The sequence below is a fragment of the Lepidochelys kempii genome, chromosome 2, assembly GCF_965140285.1.
Source record: "Lepidochelys kempii isolate rLepKem1 chromosome 2, rLepKem1.hap1, whole genome shotgun sequence".
Classification (NCBI taxonomy): domain Eukaryota; kingdom Metazoa; phylum Chordata; order Testudines; family Cheloniidae; genus Lepidochelys; species Lepidochelys kempii.
In genome coordinates this window covers 27,648,969-27,667,530 of record NC_136381.1, presented here as the reverse complement: position 1 = coordinate 27,667,530, position 18,562 = coordinate 27,648,969, and the positions used below count along the sequence as shown (strand labels likewise).

The 18,562-nt window shown below is 37.7% G+C and overlaps 1 protein-coding gene across 2 annotated transcripts in view; it reads right to left on the bottom strand.

Annotated features, from left to right (window-relative positions):
* Positions 1–18,289, bottom strand: part of TRPS1 (transcriptional repressor GATA binding 1) — a 262,838-nt gene extending 244,549 nt beyond the window's left edge. Inside the window, exon 1 of one of the 2 annotated variants that reach the window (XM_073330288.2) lies at positions 17,897–18,289. The gene's annotated coding sequence lies outside the window, so the exon portion shown is untranslated. Of the gene's footprint in view, positions 1–17,126; positions 17,238–17,896 lie in introns of those variants that run through there. The other variant, XM_073330289.2, reaches the window with a different exon arrangement.
* Positions 18,290–18,562: the final 273 nt, after the last annotated feature.

Sequence of the window (18,562 nt, the reverse complement as noted above, 5' to 3'; positions counted from 1 at the left end):
TATTCAGTGAGTGAATTGTTGTGAGGCACAATGCCGAAAGTAGAATGCTTTCTATCACCCAGGGAGCGGCGATATATCACTTTAATATCCACAAAGGGAACCATTTTAGGGCTGATCCAGTGGCCTAGCTGGGCCCCAAGAGACCAGGTACAAACTCTAAGCATAAGGTCTAAATGAGCTCTCTCACTGCCTAGGCCTTCAGGGCTTGAGAGCATTGTAAAGCTATGATTTCAATATAGAGTGAATGTGCTCAGCAGGGATGCCAGTACTGCACCTTATGGCAAACACAGAGCAGCACCAGTGAGCGTGGAGTGAGTTTTGATCTCTTGGCCACAATGAGAGAAGGCTAGTTTGTGAAAGCTGGAGAGCTTCTGCTAGAGCAATGATTCTCTAAGAGTCACTAGAAGCTGTTTGTGTGGCGAGGGGTTGGGGGAATGCATGTGGGCAGTGGTGCTGAGACTGCTCCAAACCCCGGACCTCAGTATCCAAAGGAATATTACTAACATCCGCTCCTACTCAATCAGCAAGAACAGCCCATAAACCCCCACATAGTGTTTGCCATGCAGTGCTGCAGGAAAGGAAGCAAAGTGTGAAAAAAATGGAAACACCTAGTGTTGGAGGAAATTTGTCTGCTGATTGTAGTAGGAAGTCAGGAATCCAGAGTTTAGTCCCAACTTTGCCACTGGCTCACTGTGTGACCACCCTACACAAATCATTTAGCCTCTCTTTGCTTCCGTTTACACATCTATGCAATGGGTATAATCATACTTCAACTTTGCTTTGTGAGAGAAAATTAATGTTTTTCAAATGCTTTGAGATCCTTGGATAAAAGGCAGAATAGAATTGCAAGACTTTATTATTATTATTCTAAGAGGATAGAAGGGGTAGTTCTTCACTGGGAGGAAGTGCTGTCTGATAAGTGAAAAACAAAACAGCCCTGGTAGGAATGATCTGGTGAAAACCCAGCTACCTGCCCTCACTATGGATATTTGGAGGTGTTTCCTTGGAGAATATTTACATGAAATAATTTGGTGCTCTTAGGCATATTGGGTGCGGGGGGGGGGGGGGGGGTGGACAGGAAAAGAGCTACTGAAGAGGCACAGAAAGGCCTGTTTCAGAAGAGAACCAGCCTGGGTCAACTTCAACAACCCTGAAGGAACACTGCATGTAATACAAATTATTCATTTTGATATTTTTATTTTTAATAAAACCCGACTCCATTTTTGTTCAAAACAAATGAATATAATTTTAAATACAAATGCACTATGAATAAAGAAGACTTTTAAACTGGTGACCACTCATTTTCTAATACGGTCATACAAAGTCTGAGTAGTTCATGTAAAAGATAGTTATGACATGTTTAAATCAGTTAAAAAAACCCAAGCACATAAAAATCTTTCTTGCTCATTAAGAGCTTGATCCATTGGGAAATCTTTTCAGCCTTCTAGACCAAGCAAGCCCTGTAAGACCATAGGTACTGGCAGAACAACATGCAAATTTGGCTGATTCAGAAGGATTTAAACAAAAACAAACCAAAAAAGCCTTTCAGCTTCCCATGTCTGGGAATTGTGGAACTGCCTGAGGTCTGTTTGTGAGGAGCAGGAGGAAAAAGAAAAGTTTTCTAAGAGGACCTCCCTACCACTCCAAGGGTGCACTCTGCCATTCCCTGTTCCAGACCCATTCCCCATTCCCCAATGAAGCTGTACAGCCTGCAGGACTTCCTACAGCTCTAGGCATGGAAAAGCTATTCACCTCCATAAGCTGCTGCTGAGAAGGAGACCAGATCCCTGTGTTTAGACACAGGCCAGAGACTGAACTTATACCCCACCACCCCAGAGTCCAGCTACTGGCAGGAACTTTTAAAGAGATGGTAGCTGGAATTGGCAGATCCCATGAATGCCCATTGGGGGTTGGATAATACCTAAATCAGCATTACAGAGCCACTACAAAGGGACATGTACCCCTTCAAACTAGGAGCTGCCTCCATAATTATGTAGCCAAGGAAACTCACAAGGTTTCTGTGGGCCAGCAGCCACAGAAGCCGCTTTTTGATGGAGAGGGCTCTAGCAGCAGCAGTGGATTTAGACCACACATTTGAAAGTGCTCCAGGTTCCAGAACCAGAAACTGAACCTCAACTAAAGTGGGCATTTGGCAGCCCATATTTAGAAATGTGCTATCATGAATGTGTGTGCATGCAAACACAAGAGAAGATTACACAGCATATGTGGCGATGCCTGCCCATGTCGCATCCTTGAGCTCAGGTCAGGGAGCCTTGTTACTGTGGGGGATGAGAATTAAAGAGCCTGTTACCGTAGCTTTGACTCTGTCGAACCTCTCATGGAAATGATGGGTTATTATGTTCCCAATATGGGTAGGCTTTGCCACTAAATTCCCCTTCAGGAAATGGGGAAAGCCCCCAGATGATTTAAATCCCCCCTTCCCTGTCTCTCCACTGGGATGTTAAGACTGAACTTGAAAATGACACCCAGCTCATCTTGCTCATCCAGGGAAAAGGAATTTAAAGGACTGTCCATATTTGTAAAAGATTGCATGACGACATATTGCTGGATGCTATGTAAATATGACCCTGAAATTTAGGTTTGCAATATGCATTCTTATGGATACAAATTACAGTGAAACAATAAGTGTAATATACTGAGTAAGTTATGGAATACAGACAAGTGGATTTGCTTAAGAGAGCATAGCGGGAAACTTGTACGTTGATATGTGACCAAAAACACTTCTCAATTGTGTATTTTCAATATTTTTCATAAAGTGCCCAAAGTGGGTTTAAATTAGTAAATAGCATACATGGTTAATTATAGAGTAATCATGATTTCCACATGCAATGTATATGCACCCAAAGATAAATTACATCCCATGACTCTTCCAAACAATGCACAGAATTGTAACTTTTGCCATATATACTGAATCTCAGATGGTGTTTAGAAATTTTTTCTTTATTGTAAAAAGTACTCACATTAATAACTGAACTTATGAGTTGAAATGAGCCATCTGGCATAAAAGAGAATAAATTAATAGGCTAAAAAGCACAGATTTTAAAAATGTTAAATAGCCTGAACAGTCTAATGAAAACTAATCTGAACCCGTGGACAAACCTCCTCATAATATAAAACATAATATAAAAATGTTACACTCCTTTACATTACAGTTTCTTTGTGCTGGGATTATCAATGTCAATGCTTTTTAAAAAGTAACAGTATTTTATTTAAAAAAAGTCATGTTAAATTTGTTAAACTATCATCCTAAGAACCACTGGATTCTATATAATTTGTTGCTTTAAAAAGCCTTGTGAAATTATAATAAGAATAATTGGTTTTAAAAAACTTACAGTCCTTCCAATGGAGGTTTGGGTTTCATATTTTCCATAGCAAAGTTCTATGGAAGTGTGGCAGGAGAAAAAGTTGAGCGTGGCTTGTTGGGTTTTTTTTTTTTGCCTTTTTGTTTGTTTGTTTATTTGTTTTTTTGTTTGTTTGTTTGTTTTTAAAAGCAAGAACTAAGTGGCCTGTAATTCCTCCATATCAGATTGCTTGGTGTGCTGCAAAGGAGAAGCTATTGCACACATTTGGTGTTGTTTTGGACATCTCTAAAATTTAGTGAAAAACAAAACAAAAAACACTGGACTCACTGAATTCTGATTTAGTACCATTTCAAGAAGCCATTCTGACAATGTGTCAGAAATAGAAATAGCTAACTAGTATAGTCCATTATAGACCACCGTATAGCACATTTTAAAGGGCCCAATGTTTTCTACGGCAATTAAAAGAAACAAAAAAACCAAACAGAACAAAACAGCATTTTAGAATGCATCTGCCAAATCTACCAAATGGCTGTGAAATCCATAAAAATCAATCAATCAGCGATTGCACACTGCAATTAAAGAATAATGCCTGGGATAACTCAAGAAAGTAGAAGTCGAAGAGCATGCTGCTAACAATTAATGCAAGAACTAAGCTACTCAGCCAGGTATAATGAAATATCTTCCTTTCTTTACAAAGAAAAGAAATTCTTAACTTTACAAACATTAGTTAACTTTGCAGTGATTAATTCAACAACTGCAAAGCCAAAAACAACTTTAGGCACTTAACCATGAAACTGTCAGTTCTCTTTGCCTGATGATAAAGCATCCCAAAAATAAACATTAACTTCTGTGTTTTTTCTACATGTGTATTCCATCATGTAAAGATGATAACCAAACATTTACTAAGGAAGCCATGCTGAGGTCTTTCATACCTAATTTTTCCTAATTTTTCGATTAGATATTAAAGAATTACCTCTCTTTACTTCCAGCTCTAACATGATATTTCATGTTCATAACTAAAACTTGCAATAGTAAACTGAAAATTATACAGTGTCTTCCCAAGAAACAAAGAACACTGTATCATACGGTGTACAGTGTATCATCAGTGAGAACTATGGGACTGAAAGAGTTTACTACCCATATGGATAAAAATTTGGCAATCCTTGCTTGGGCAAAACTCCCAGTGAAGTAAATGGGAGTTGTGACCAATTAAAAAATGTAAAGTTTTGGACTTCACCATCATTGTAAAAAGCATAGTTTTAAGCAAAGCACAGCAACTGATGAAAATATGACAGGAAAAAAAATTTAAAAATCTATGAATTCAAAGGATTAACAGTTTATCCAATTATATCCTTTTCCCATTTCAGGACAAGCTTTGAAACCATCAGAAGCGTATTTAAACATACTTTCCATTGGAATAAAACAACAATAAGAATTTCAAGTACTATTCATGGTCAAATGCATCTGTAGTAAAATCGCATTATGGAGTTTGGTTAGAGCACCGGGTAACGAAAAATGGGTTAACTTTTTGCCAGGAATATTTCACAGCAAAAGCTTACAGTCTGCTCAGAAATACACACAACTTTATTTCATTCCATTCACTACTTCTGAGTTTCTTTACAGAAACAGAATTGCAGTAGTCTCCTTGACAGCAAACTATAATCAGGAAATATTACTTACACTACTGATATGTGCCCCACTGTCCCCTCTTCCCACCATTCCCTGCCAAAAAAAAAAAAAAAAAAGCATACTCCACATTCTGTGAAATACTAGAAAAAATAAAATCGGTAGTGAAACCCTGTAGCTGGCAGGGTTTTCCTCTCTGAATGGGGAAATTCTGAACTCCAAACTGCTCCAGACATTGCAGGATTAGATCCTAACTAGGGAAAACTCAGGAAAACAGTAATAAACATTGCATGGTAATCCACAGGAACTTTGGTCCCAATGTAATTTTTTCTGTAGTATTCTATAATAAATGGCATTGTAACATCCATAATCTCAGCTCGTATATCAGACCTCTTCTCTCTTTTTTCTTTAGGGTTGTGGATTTTCAAAGGAAAACCAGTTATTTTAACGCACAAGAAAGTCACTCCAGTTCTATTCCTTGAATGAAAGCAGCACAGTAGCATACTGAAAACTATTATGTACTGTAGTGTGCTGCACAGAGCTATAGCTGACGAGTGCAATTTTTATGGCAGTTCTACTCCGGTAAGATTTCATCTGAAATTCCTTATGACATGACAAAGGAAGTCACAGTTTGCTGGAGAGAAAAAATAAATAAATAAAAAGGTATGCTGTAACAGTTCTTTATGTCATAATGGATTTTACTATATCCTAGTTCTCTTTCTATTCAGAGAACTAGGATATAGTTCTTTTGGGCAATAAATTCTAAAAATCCAAGAAGGTAAAGCTTATTTAGCCATGAGTCTCCTTTCAACCACTAAAATAAATTCTACAGCTGCCACTTTCTTACTCTTTTGACTTTATTTTTTAAGTTCTTTCCCCACTGACAACCAACTGCTGTTATACTAGATTTCTGAAACACAATTTTTTAAAAATGTCAGTAGTTTAAATTACATTTAGAGGTAAATTTCGAAGTACTATATAGTTCAAGTCAGCCAACAGGTTGTTTTTGTTAATCAAGATATTCACATACACAAGTTACTATTGTTTTCAGACATAAAACTCTGAGAAATTACTAAAGAGTGGTAGAAAACTAAACAGGAAATTTAAAGTACTGAACAATTCATTTTAACTGCCCCTTAGCTAATGCAGTATTACAATGAATCTCTTATGAAAGTTCATATGACACTGCCATGAACACCAAATGAATCTGTAACACCGGGACACTTAAGGTCTAATAAATCTTACTTTCCATTAGTTTAAAAATCACAAAAAACAATATTTGAGTTCAGATTCCATATTTCATAACTAGATTATCTAACTGCTACCGCCTGGGACCTGCCATTTGTGAGAAATATTTTCCAGAATGTACTCATGTTTGCTGAGTTGTAAAAACTCCTTTTTTATATAATCCAAAAAAAGAACAAATTTCCACTCTCAACTTGCTCTCTTTGCTAGATCTCCAAGACACTTTAGAGAGACTGCAAAAGCATAAAAGCATGAAAGTTAATTTAATTAGCACTATCTAGTGCTATAGTGAAGAACATGAAAATGATACATCGATTGCAATAAACAAACAAAACAAAAAAACACATTTCCGGGATATTATGCAGAACAGTAATAATAATGCATGTGCACTTCAAAAGGATCAATGTCAACTTTAAAAAAAAAAATCACACTTTGGTCTGATTTTGTTTTTCTGCTTTTGTTACAAATACTGACAATTGCTACAAATTTCAGAGATTAGAGAAAAATATAGATTGTTCTGTAATTTTTTTCAGTTTGGTTATATTAATAACAAATACATACTTTGTGTACAGTCAGTCACCTTTTCTCCTGACCCGTCATACAGATCGATGCAAGCAGGATTCAATGGGACTCTGTGAGGGAATTAGGGTCCGCTCACATGGATCCAATTTCAGGGTCAGGGCTTTAGTCACTTTCCACTGTTGCTTGTATGAACTTTTCGAAGAGCAGTCAGAGAGATAAAATAAAATAAAATGTGATTCAGAGACCACAACAATTAGCAGGAAGGCTCAGCAGCAGGTGTAGTATGCAAAAATTACTTTTTTTTCAACCCAATTTTGACATTGAGTAGATTTAAAGTTAACAGTGTCTCTTTAAAGACGATAGGCCCAATTCTGCCAATACTAAGGACCAATCTTTAATTATGATCTCCTGGTGGACTTTTGTGTGCAGACAAGCCAAAATGCAGGATAGGGCCTTGCACCGTAGCGTTTAGTGATATCAATGAGACTACTTACAATAGTAAGCTTTGTAATGAACAGCAAGAATTTGCAAGATTCAGCCCTAAGTGGTGGTGTTCAAAAAATCTAATTTAATTAATGTAATGCCTTGCTTAGAGGATCTGATTCAGTCATCACTGAAATGAACATAAATTTTCCCACTAGTTTCTATGGGAGCGGAAGCAGGCCCATCATGAAAGAATGCATTTTATCCTTTCCACCAGTTAAACCCCTGCAGTTTGCTGACCAGAACAGGTTAGATTCACTCCTATGAAATCATTCATTTACATTGAGAAAGTCAAACCAAAACAAACACCAAAATCCTTATCCTTTTTGCTTTCTTATTAGCAGAGTTGGTGCTGTAAACAACTTAATAGCAGTGATGCAAAATGGACCCTTGCCTAGATTTCTAAACTTTTCCAGAGCTCATAATACCCTGCATTTGATGACATCACAAAACTAACCACTAGTAAAAGTTGGTTTTCAACATGTTCTACTTTTTCCTTATTAGTCTCTGTGTCAGAATCAGAGTCAGAGCCCAAGTCACAACCCTCCTTAGGTCACATTCAATACTGTAAACTCATTAAGGGCTCAGAAAGAACAATACAAACCCTGGTGTGTTGTAAAAATTATGCAACACAGACTGATTTTAATTTACACATATTTTTAGAATGTTTGTGTTGTGTGTTTATACAGACAGGACAGAGAGACACGAATACGAGAGACAGAGACGGAAATGGAGACGTATGGTAACAGAGACAGCAAGGAGTGAAAGAGAGAGCATACCTCATGGAGTGATAAACCTCCTAGATAAAAATGGATAGTACATGATCATTTCTGACTGGACATAAATAAAGCATACTATATTGCACACTGGATCATCACTGAGCCTTACCTTACATTTTATTTTTCTAAGAGATTTCTGAACTGTTCTTTGCACAAGAAAGATAAGGGCCATCACAGTCAGCACTCTCAACTGAAACTAGAACTTTTTGTTCTCAGTATAGTTTGGCTGCTATTACTTTAGCTTAATTTGGAGGAAAAGTACGATTTAATTTTATATCTCATGGATTATACACAGACGCACAGAGATACATGCATGCACAAAAAGATACGGGTGCACACACTAAATTTTTGGATGTGTGAGAGTTCAGTGTTTGTTTGTAACAAGGTTCATTGCATGACTCAGACATATACTGTGGATACCTTTCATCTAACATTTTTTCCTCATGGCAGGAAATGTGATCTTAATGCTACAAAATTACTTAGGATCCTACAGTATGCTCAACCACCATCTATGGGATTAAATTAATCCATTACGTTAAACTGCTTCATGAATCATACAATATACAAACACAAATGATATAAACTCCATATCAGTAAAAACTGAAAAGCGACTAATTAGATGGCATGAATTTTGGCTCTATGTAGGTCTCCACAGGAAAGCTACTGCGCATATGGTATATGGTTTAGATCTTGGATACCTAAGAGACTGCTTCTTTCCTTATGCACCATTGTGATCTCTGAAATGTTATGTGGTGTTTCTACTAACAGCCCAAAGATCTGAACTTCTAGAGTTTGGTGGCAAGATGTACAGAATGGAGGACCTTCAGCTCTGGAATTCACTTCTCCCATTTATCTAAGAGAGCAAGAGACTATGCAGTGTTGTTGTAGCCATGTTGGTCCCAGGAGATTAAGAGACAAGATGGGTGAGGTAATATCTTTTATTGGACCAACTTCTGTAGGTGAGAGAGACAAACTTTTGATCTTACAAAGAGATCCTTTTCAGGTCAGAGATGGTTGCCCTTCAAAGGGTAAAGCCAATCTATTTTCACAGGCTTTTGCCTGAGGACGTTGAGACAGGTAACATTTGGTGTATTTTATTTACGTATTTGGTGGGGGGAGGGAGCACAAAAGTCTCTTTAAATCTGACAATAGTCAGCATGTTATGCATTATGTTACTGCAGCCAGTGAATGCCCGACTGGTGTATTTAATTAAACCTCAAAATGAGAAAATAAATGGAAAAAACAAACTGCTTTAAGAGATGCAGATTAAAAAGCTGAAAAAGAAAAATATATTTTTTATTAACTGAATTAAAGAAGCAACTTTTCATCTCCATGTACGCTTTTGGACGTTCTTCTACAATCTATTTCTGCCTTATGGATTTATGCAGATACCAAATCATGGTGCTCTGTGATATATGCTTCAATATCATTAGTATAAGCATTTTAAACAGCATCATATTTTGGTGATATTGGGAATATTCTATCTAAGGAAAATTGCTTCAGTCTTACTAATGCAACTTCAGAAAAAATGTAAAACAGTGTCTGCACAGCATTTTTAAAATGGTATTTAAAACACCAACAACTAATTCAGTGTTTCTTCACAAGATCAATTAAAAGTATTATTTTAAAAATAATCCTGGCAAAGATATTGACACTTCAAGGAGCAGTTTGCAAGGTGTGTGGGGGAGGAGAGATGCACTTTTTTTATTTAAATTAATTGTAAAAAAAAAAATATTTTTGGAGCAGGCAAGCAGTGCATTTTCTTTTCCAAGTTTAAATATGCGTTTCAGACTTTGTAAAGTAGGTCGGGAATACCCAAAGGATACACATTTGAAAGCTACAGATAGCAGAGCACACTATTTTGGGCTTTGTATATACACATGCACATACATTATATATAATATAGATGGATAGATCCAATGATTTAAACACATACATTACATCTATACTGTATGTTTCAAGCATATTCAGATATTTACACTGTTAGATCACCTCTCATTTTAGAGCTACGCTGGTGCCAACTGCCAAAAAAAAGTATACAAATCAAAAATATGTTACCTCTGTTCAAACAATGCTGCTGTTCATTATATAATAGAAACTGTCATACTTAATCTCTGAGGAAACCAGAACTAGTAGATTTTTAGACCAGAGGTGGTTTAAAATGGTTTGAGGCAAAACTGAAGCATATTGTTCAAGTAAATCTTGTAGGGGAACATAAGCATAATTGATGAGTTTTTGCATCATCTTCCATAGATTTTTTTCATCTACATCAGTAAACCAAAAAAAAAAAAAAATTGAGATACGAACTCACCATAATAAAATCTTTTTTTTTTACAGCACGCAATACTTTTACCATAATTTAGTTTCCCCCTACTTTGAAAGAGACAAAGTGCAGCCTCACTAAACATAGGGGGACAAAAAAAACCTTCAAACTTGTAATGATGCTTGAAATTTCAAAATAAACCAAGATTTACAGGCTGATGTTGAGAAACAAATGTCATGGAACTAAAGTTTTCCTTACTAGTTTTCTTTCCTATCTAAATAATGCAAGCACAAAGATAGAGACGAGTGTTTTTCATTTACCACTGATGTAAAGCAAAGTGATAAGCAATTTAGAAAAAAGTAACAAACTCTTATCTAAGGATCAGTTTGAAATTCAGATTTTAATTGGACAAAATATTATCTGAAAACCCAATACTCTCCATAAGTAAATTTCACTTACTGGACAGAATCTATTTTACAATGCTAGGACTTCTAGAATTTTTAAGAGTTCCAATAATGAAAAAGAATGTAAAATTATCTGGTTTCATCTCAAATTCCATAAAATGTGCAGTAATCAATCACACACACACACCCGGAAAAGCCAATCTTGCAGCCCTTAGTGAAGCGAAAGTCCCACTCACGTCAATGCGTGTTTTTCATGAGTGAGAACTGCAGGATCAGACCCAAAATGTGCTTACGAAGAAGCAAACCTACTATAACAGATTGAATTTTAGTTTAAATATTAAGATTGAGACAAGAAAGTCTGGGGTTTAAACCCCAGGGAGGACAGACATTTAAAGTGTTGCCACTGAATTATAGCTCGCCACATTGGGTGGGGTACCCTGCTGCTGGGTGGAGTGTCTCCCCTAAAGGAAGGAAAAACTGGCACACACTGACTTGGTCTTTGAAAGATTCACCTACTTGCCAACTTATGAAGTCGTACTGACGTCAACTTCGCCAAGGAGTCGGTTGCCTAACTCAGTCCTTTACCATAGACAGTTCTGCTTGTGTGCAAAAGCCCAGCAGGAGGTGGAAGGGTAATAAAGGAAATGTCAGAAAACTGTAAAATATCCATAATTCCTTACAGGGTATTAAAAAGAGACCTATAGCCAGTTAAAAGATAACAAGAGGAAAAAATGGTTTATGTTTGTAAGGCATGAAGCATTAAGTAAATAGTTACAGGTTAGTAGATTTGATTACAAAAACATATACTTAAAAATTGTGTGTTGGTTTTAAAATGGGGAGGGGGGAATGCTAAGTGAGATACTATACTGTTTTCCCTTCTGCAATGGGCAACTGTTATCATGCCAATCTGACCTTCACTAGCAGGTGTAAAATGTTCCTTTACATTATTAAAATAAATATTCACTGATCTGTCACCACAGATGCGTTTAGCTTATTAATCCCATCTAAACCAAAACAAATCGCTTCTCCAAAAGAAAAAAAAAAAAAGAAGGATAATGCATCTCAAAAATGCCCATGGGAAAAAAAGGGGGGGGGGAATTAAGAAAACAGTTTAAGTTACCGTAACCTGAAATGCACCAGCCATCACAAAGAGCAATTGGAGAAATCCAGCAGAGCTCAGCAGGAAAGATTTTTAATAACAGATTGAAAAACAAGAATAAAAATAACTGCATCAACAGGGCCTTTCTTCCTCAGGCCACAAGCCCGTTTTTACTTGAATTTGAAAAAAAATGTCAGTTTGGCCACTAAAACCAATCCAGAACATTATTAAAAGTTAAAAGCTACCAATTACTTCTGTCTGTTCTTTTAAAGCAAAGTTTGGCATTACGTCAGTTGGTTTAAAGAAAACAAGAGAGAGAGAGAGAGAAAGAGAAAGAGAGAAAGTTTCCTGCTTGTATAAATTAAACCACCAGGGAAGGTGTCTAGCCACTTGTAAAGCGTTTATTGCAGGTTTTTAAAGGGCTAGTAACATTTCAAAAAAAAAATTGTATTAAATAACTGTAGGAGAAAAACGATTGATCTGAGCTTTGAAAAAAATATACTTACAATAAATCAGGTTTACATCAACAGCAGCTTTGGAATCAGAAAATGACTTTTAATAAGAGTAAGCACGATTATTCAAAATTTAGGAACAGATCATTTTGATTTAATTTTTCTACTCCTCCAACCTGAGCATAGGAAATTTCTATAGAAGTTAATGGGATGGTGCCCAGGGAGATATAGACAGAAATGTCCTATCAACATTATTTTTCAAAGCTGCAGAATTTAAAAAGAATATTTTTTCTACAGGTTTCTTAATCATCCTATAAGTTCTACAGCAGGGATATAATTCTCTACTAAACTCCAAAGGATAATGATAAAAAAACTGATAGAAAAATTAGCATTTTCTATTCAATTTGCTACGTCTTTTCCATCAGTGATGTTACTATGTTTTAAGGAGAACTTTTAAGGCACCAGATCGATGGCACAGAAAATGTGTCAAGTAAAGACAGATATTAAACAAAATTTCATGCCCACAACTCTGCCAGTTCACCTAAATGACAGTCTTCACATCCCTTGTGATGCCAAACCTGGGCCTCCTCTAACTATGGCCTACACATCACGTGGAATGGTGTTCAGTTGTGGAATGTTTCTGTGATGTGATAAAATGTCCACTACAGACTGAGTTGAGACCAACGTGTTTATTCCACCATTGCCCCGCATCTAATTTGAGCCTTGGTCTGCAGGGTTGAAAAGCTAGTGCACTATAGCATTTTTTTAAACTGTCATTTCTTATGTTCTGGGCAAAAATACAACTGGATAGTAGTTCAATTTTGATGGCCCCTTTAATGATTAGGCGCAAAGCAACATCAACAAATTAATGCTAAACACAATCTGAAAAGGGTTGTTACAGGTCCTGCACTTGTAAACATTTTATCATATAATTGTGTAATTCTACCTTAATCCTCTGTGTCATCTGATATCACTCAATACGTGTTTTTTAATTAGAAAAAACACAATGTAAAAAAGCAGTGCTTATAAAGGTCTTTTGTTACAAGTCTTTTTCTTCATACACTGAGCTAAACTGAACATATCTTTACAGTAATCAGAAGATCTTCTCTTTGGGTGCAGGTTTATCTACCAAAAGTCAAATCATAACCTTACTATCCCAATACATGATACTACTAAACAAAATAGTCATTCTCCTCCTTCTTTAGGAGGATAGGAAAGGGCACGTTTATATATATTACGGATAGACAAAAATAGGAAGACCTGGACCAGATATGCAGTAATTAACGCCTCTAAAGGTCAACAGGCAGTGATATTTATACAACAGAAGGGTGCAAAATATGCAGGTTTTAGTATTAATCATCAATATTTCCTTGTTACCTGAGAACTTTACAAAGTCTCAAAAATGAAAAGATGAGCCTATGAAATGTTTGCTCTTTTCCTTTACGCCTGTTGTACCTTCCTGGTTTTATCAATCACATTTTGACTTGTGAAGTCAAATATTTCTGACAGAAATGCCTGAGTTTGTAGTTGCCAAGACTGCCAAAAACCGATCCAGACTACCTCACGAGTTGTGTTGAGGAAACTAAATTAAGCAAGGGCAAACACCAACTGGAAAGTTGTCAGCTTACTGAATGAATGGCTTCATTTTACACACCAGTAGAATATCTTCATCGGAATATTTCAGTTCAGGGCCAATACTTTTATTACAAGGTGGTAGTTTGTTTTTTACTGAAACAGTATTAAAAATGCAATTTACTTCCATTTTACTTTCCGCTAACAAAAAGGACTATTAGATTCCCAACCTGTCTTGTTCAAAAATATGTAACCACAAACTTTCTCACAATATTATACTTGGTGCTACTCACAAACCTGTATTAGAGAGATACTGCCATTGTGGCTACAATTAAGATCTGATCATATTTCCATTTTAATTATTATATTAAAATATTGGCAGGAGTTTATAAGTTAGACAGATATTCTATGCACACCATCAAACTTCAGAACAAAAGTTGTCAGATAAAGAGCAATTTTTAAAAATACTCAACCTATGTTTGTCATTAAAATTTAGGATTTTTTTAAAAGTGTGTTCGCTATTTAAAAAAAAAAAAAACTTTTTCACACTCCTGTAACTTAAAAAAAGTTTTCTTTTTTCCTTCAAAATAATTGCTCCATAAAGTACTAATAGAGTTAATTTCACATTAACAGAAAGTAATTATTCAGTGTCTGAACAATGCTTTGAAAATATAAAGCACTAAGTGTCAACAAGTGTTAAAAATATAATATGGTTGAAATTGTGAGATTTAACAAGCGCTCCACTTATGCAGAAATTGCATTCTACAGAGATGTTTTACGGTGCTTTGATTAATACAGAATTATAATATATAAATATATTATTCTTCATGCACACTCATAGCACACATGGTAGAGGGCATGCTAAGAAGTTTATTAAGAATGATACAAGAATGATAAAAAATCCTTTCTACAAGGATCCATGTAATCATATAGAATATGCTCTGTTGATGGTAAACACATAAGTTAGCTCAAAAAGGCTCTAAAAAAGCCATCAAATAGTTTATACCATGAATACATTATAAAAAATAAAAGGAAATCTTGGCTTACTTGTACATACATTACCAAGACTCAAGAAGCCTCAGATCTCAGAGCTTGTTAATGAGACTTTAAATTTTCCTTTATTAACATTACAATAAAGTAAAAAAATAAACCACACACACGCATACAAAATCTCCAGATAATATGCAAAGTCTGAGTGAGAGCATCCTAAGCAAAAATACAAACTTAAAGCTGACGAAACTTTGTACTGAGCACACTTCGTTGTGCGTCCCTATACACAAGTAGTTTCAAACAGAGTGAAATTATTCTATGCCATATAAACTCCATTTTTCAGGCGCAACAGGATGGATTATGAACCAAATGTTCTTCTCATCTGAATTCCCTCAATCTTGTAAATTTAAGGCAGAATCTTGATGTGCTATGTTTTAGAGGTTAGTTGTAAGATACTGGTACTCTAATGCACTACAACATCGGTGATTATATGTGGCTTACTGAATGATCTATAGCTTATCAAAAATTACGTATATGTATCTTTATCTTTTTAAAATGAAAATAAGCCTTGTCTGCTTTTCTTGCTTTTTTTTTTTTTAAAGAAAGAAGTGTTCTCTTGTTTGGATTAATGATGTTATTCACAATCTTTCACTCAGTAGTTAAAAAAAATCTTTCAAAGTGTTGATATCATTTCCAGACAGTCTTGTCAGCATCACAATTTACAGGAAATAGTTGATGTTCTCAAATAAGCCCTGTATTTACTCATAGAGCTACAGTACTTAAAAAAAAAAAATCCTCACTCTCTTGGAGTTTGTTTGTTGTTTGGGGTTTTTTAAAATGTCACTCTGGTGGAATATCTGAGAGAGCTCGCTAACCCAACACACGTATTGGTGAACATGAGGAAAACACTGACTGCAGCTCAGAAAAAACTACTGTAACTTTTATTCTCATTTTGTCCACGTCAGGAACTGGCTCTTACCACTAACTTTCCTTTGCTGCCCCTTGCATTTTTAACTCTGGCAGTCTTTTCTAAATGATCAACTTTTCCTAAAACCAACAGCAAAGTAACATGATGCCACCAAGACTCGTAGGTTTCCGCGCAGTTGAAGAAGACAGCTAAAATGGCAAAGGGCTTGATTGCTCTTTATACTTTAAATGAAATGAAAACCAGGTTGTTATTAATATTTTTGTTTCAAGTAGCATCTACAATGTGCTGTGCTGTACGAACTGCTTACAGTCCATGCCCCAAAGAGCTTACAGTCGTTATATTAAAAAAAAGTATTTTCCTCCCACACCCTCTCTGCTTTGTTCCCTGGCATTTATCATTTCATTCTCCTACCAGATAGTGTATTTGCATTTGCGAAGGGGATGGAATTAAGAGATGTCTTCACTTTAACTCATGGTTTATCCCCACATTTTTCAGTGCACCATGCCTTCCACGCACTTTAGAGATTTGACATTTGTGGATGGAGAATGTCTGATTCTTTTTAAGTTAATGGGCCACTCTATTCCTTCAAAAATAGTGTATGAGAGTCCTGGAACATCAAAAATCATGTTATTTGTAATAAAGAAAAATAAATTAAACATACCAAAATGTCAAACCGAGGTGCTACTTAATGAGCTGCTCAAGTCACAAAACAATTCTACACTGAAAAATAGCCCACAATGCTGCTGAAGTCCTGCAAGTTTGTGGGTCTTTCTGGAGAATCAATTCTGAGTGCCAGGGTCCTCTTTCCCTGGGTCCACTTCCCATGCCCAGTGATCACAGGCAGGAATCAGGCAGAGAAACTCAGAGAGAGAGAGAGAGAGTTTGTACAGCCCACCAAACACCACTGGGCCACCTTCCTGCACCCTGGAGCTTTTAAACAAGCCACACATTACACACACACACACACACATACACACACATCTCCCCCCACACATACACACATCCCTACTTCATCATAACCACCATACTTTCCTCTCCAAAACTATTAGGAAGTCTCTCCACATCCCCATTCATGCAGACCTTTCAACAACAAACAACAACAACAACAACGTCACACAGATCCCAAACGGAGAGGTAAAAAAATAAAAAGTGAGACACTAGACAAAGTTACGGCAACCCTGGCCGGAGCTCAGCGTAGGGACTCAACTCTGAGAGCACAACTTTGCCTTTAAGAGGAAAAAGTTTTACGTCTCTCTCTGTACTCTCCGATTTCCTTTTTTAAAAAAACCACACACACACACACACACACACACAGAGCATGTCGCCTTTTCCCCTTGTGTGACGGGAACGGAGCCCCCTCGGCTCATGCCCACACCCCCCAGCCTCCCCTGGTGGATCCCCAAGACCAATGGGAAAAAAAAAAGTTTGCCCCAAACTTACTACTCTTCATGATGGTCTCTCTGTGCCCCGCTTGTCATGATTCCCATTAAAACTTCCAGCAGCAGCAGCCAGCACTGTGCGACTGCGGCTCATCGGATGCAAAATCTCTTTGCTCTTCTTCTACTTCCACCGCCCCCCCCCCCACCCCTTCCCCTCCACTCCAGCGCCCCGATGGTGGGGAATGAACAATCAGAGCGATAAGAAGTAGCTACACGTACGGGAGGAGGCGAAGGGAGATAGCCCTGGAACTGCCCTCCCCGCCCCCCCCCCTTGGGTAAATAGAAGGCGAGACTCTTAAAACAGAGAAGGGGGTTGTTCGCCCTACTCTCTTCGGTGGCTGAACTTGACCCTCCTCCTGACTCCAGAGGGGCTAATGCAGTTTTGAAGTCGCCAGTTTCCAGCGATCACACATGGCTTTGACCCTCCAAAGAAGGGAGGAAAAAAATGCACCCAGCCCCCCCCCCACCCCCAGCCCCCCCTCCAGCCTGTGAAATCCGAGAAGTCCCCGCTTCCCTCTGGTTTTTTAACCTCCCCCCTGCTTTGTATATGTGTGTGTGCAAAGAAACTCACTTTTAAATCCCCCAGTCCCCCCTTCCCACTGCGCACACACAGCACTTAGCAGAGAGCAACACACTTACTACATACGCAATATCAACAGACGTAGCAGGAAGGGCCCCCCCCACACCATCCCCACACACTTTTGTTGCTGATCTCCCCCACCCCTCGATCTGTGTTCTTCCCAACCACCCCCGATCTCCCCCCCCCCTTACCTGTTGATTAATCGGCAATAATAATCTCAGCAGCCTGAAAGATGGTGGAGCTGTGGTTTGAGCCATGAACCGTCTTCTGTTGTTTGCAGAGTTGATCTTGGATTATTTGGGAGCAGTAGGAGGGAGAGAAAGAAAAAAAGCGAGGGGGGGGGAGAGGTTCTCCTGCCTTTCCCCCTCTCCCCCTTGCCCCCCTCTTTATAGGGAGAGAGAGAGAGAGAAAGGGAAAGAGAGCAGGGACCTGGATGTGCCTGGTGTGTTTATAAAAGAGGAGACCGAGAGAGAGAGCGAGGAGAGAGCCTGGGTGTAGTGGAACAACAAGCCCCCAAAGGAGGAGAGGAGGCGGCTTTAGATTGCAGGAAGATCAGCTCTTTATCAGAAATGTTATCGCTTGTCAGGACCTCAGTCTCCGAGCATTACGTCAGTTTCAAGACACCAACACTATTAATATCAAAGGAGCCTTAGCAGAGAAAAGCGCCACCCCGGCCTGAGAGCCCTTAAAGAGACAGTACAGGCGTCCCCACCGTGCTGCTCTGATCAGCCTCCTCCTCCAGCCAGGCAGCAGCAGCGGCCACTGGGGAATAGGCGGCTTTGGAATAGACCAAGTCATTCAAAACTTTTTTTTAAATAAAGTAAATTAAATTAACCTTTATGCGGGACGCTCTAGCA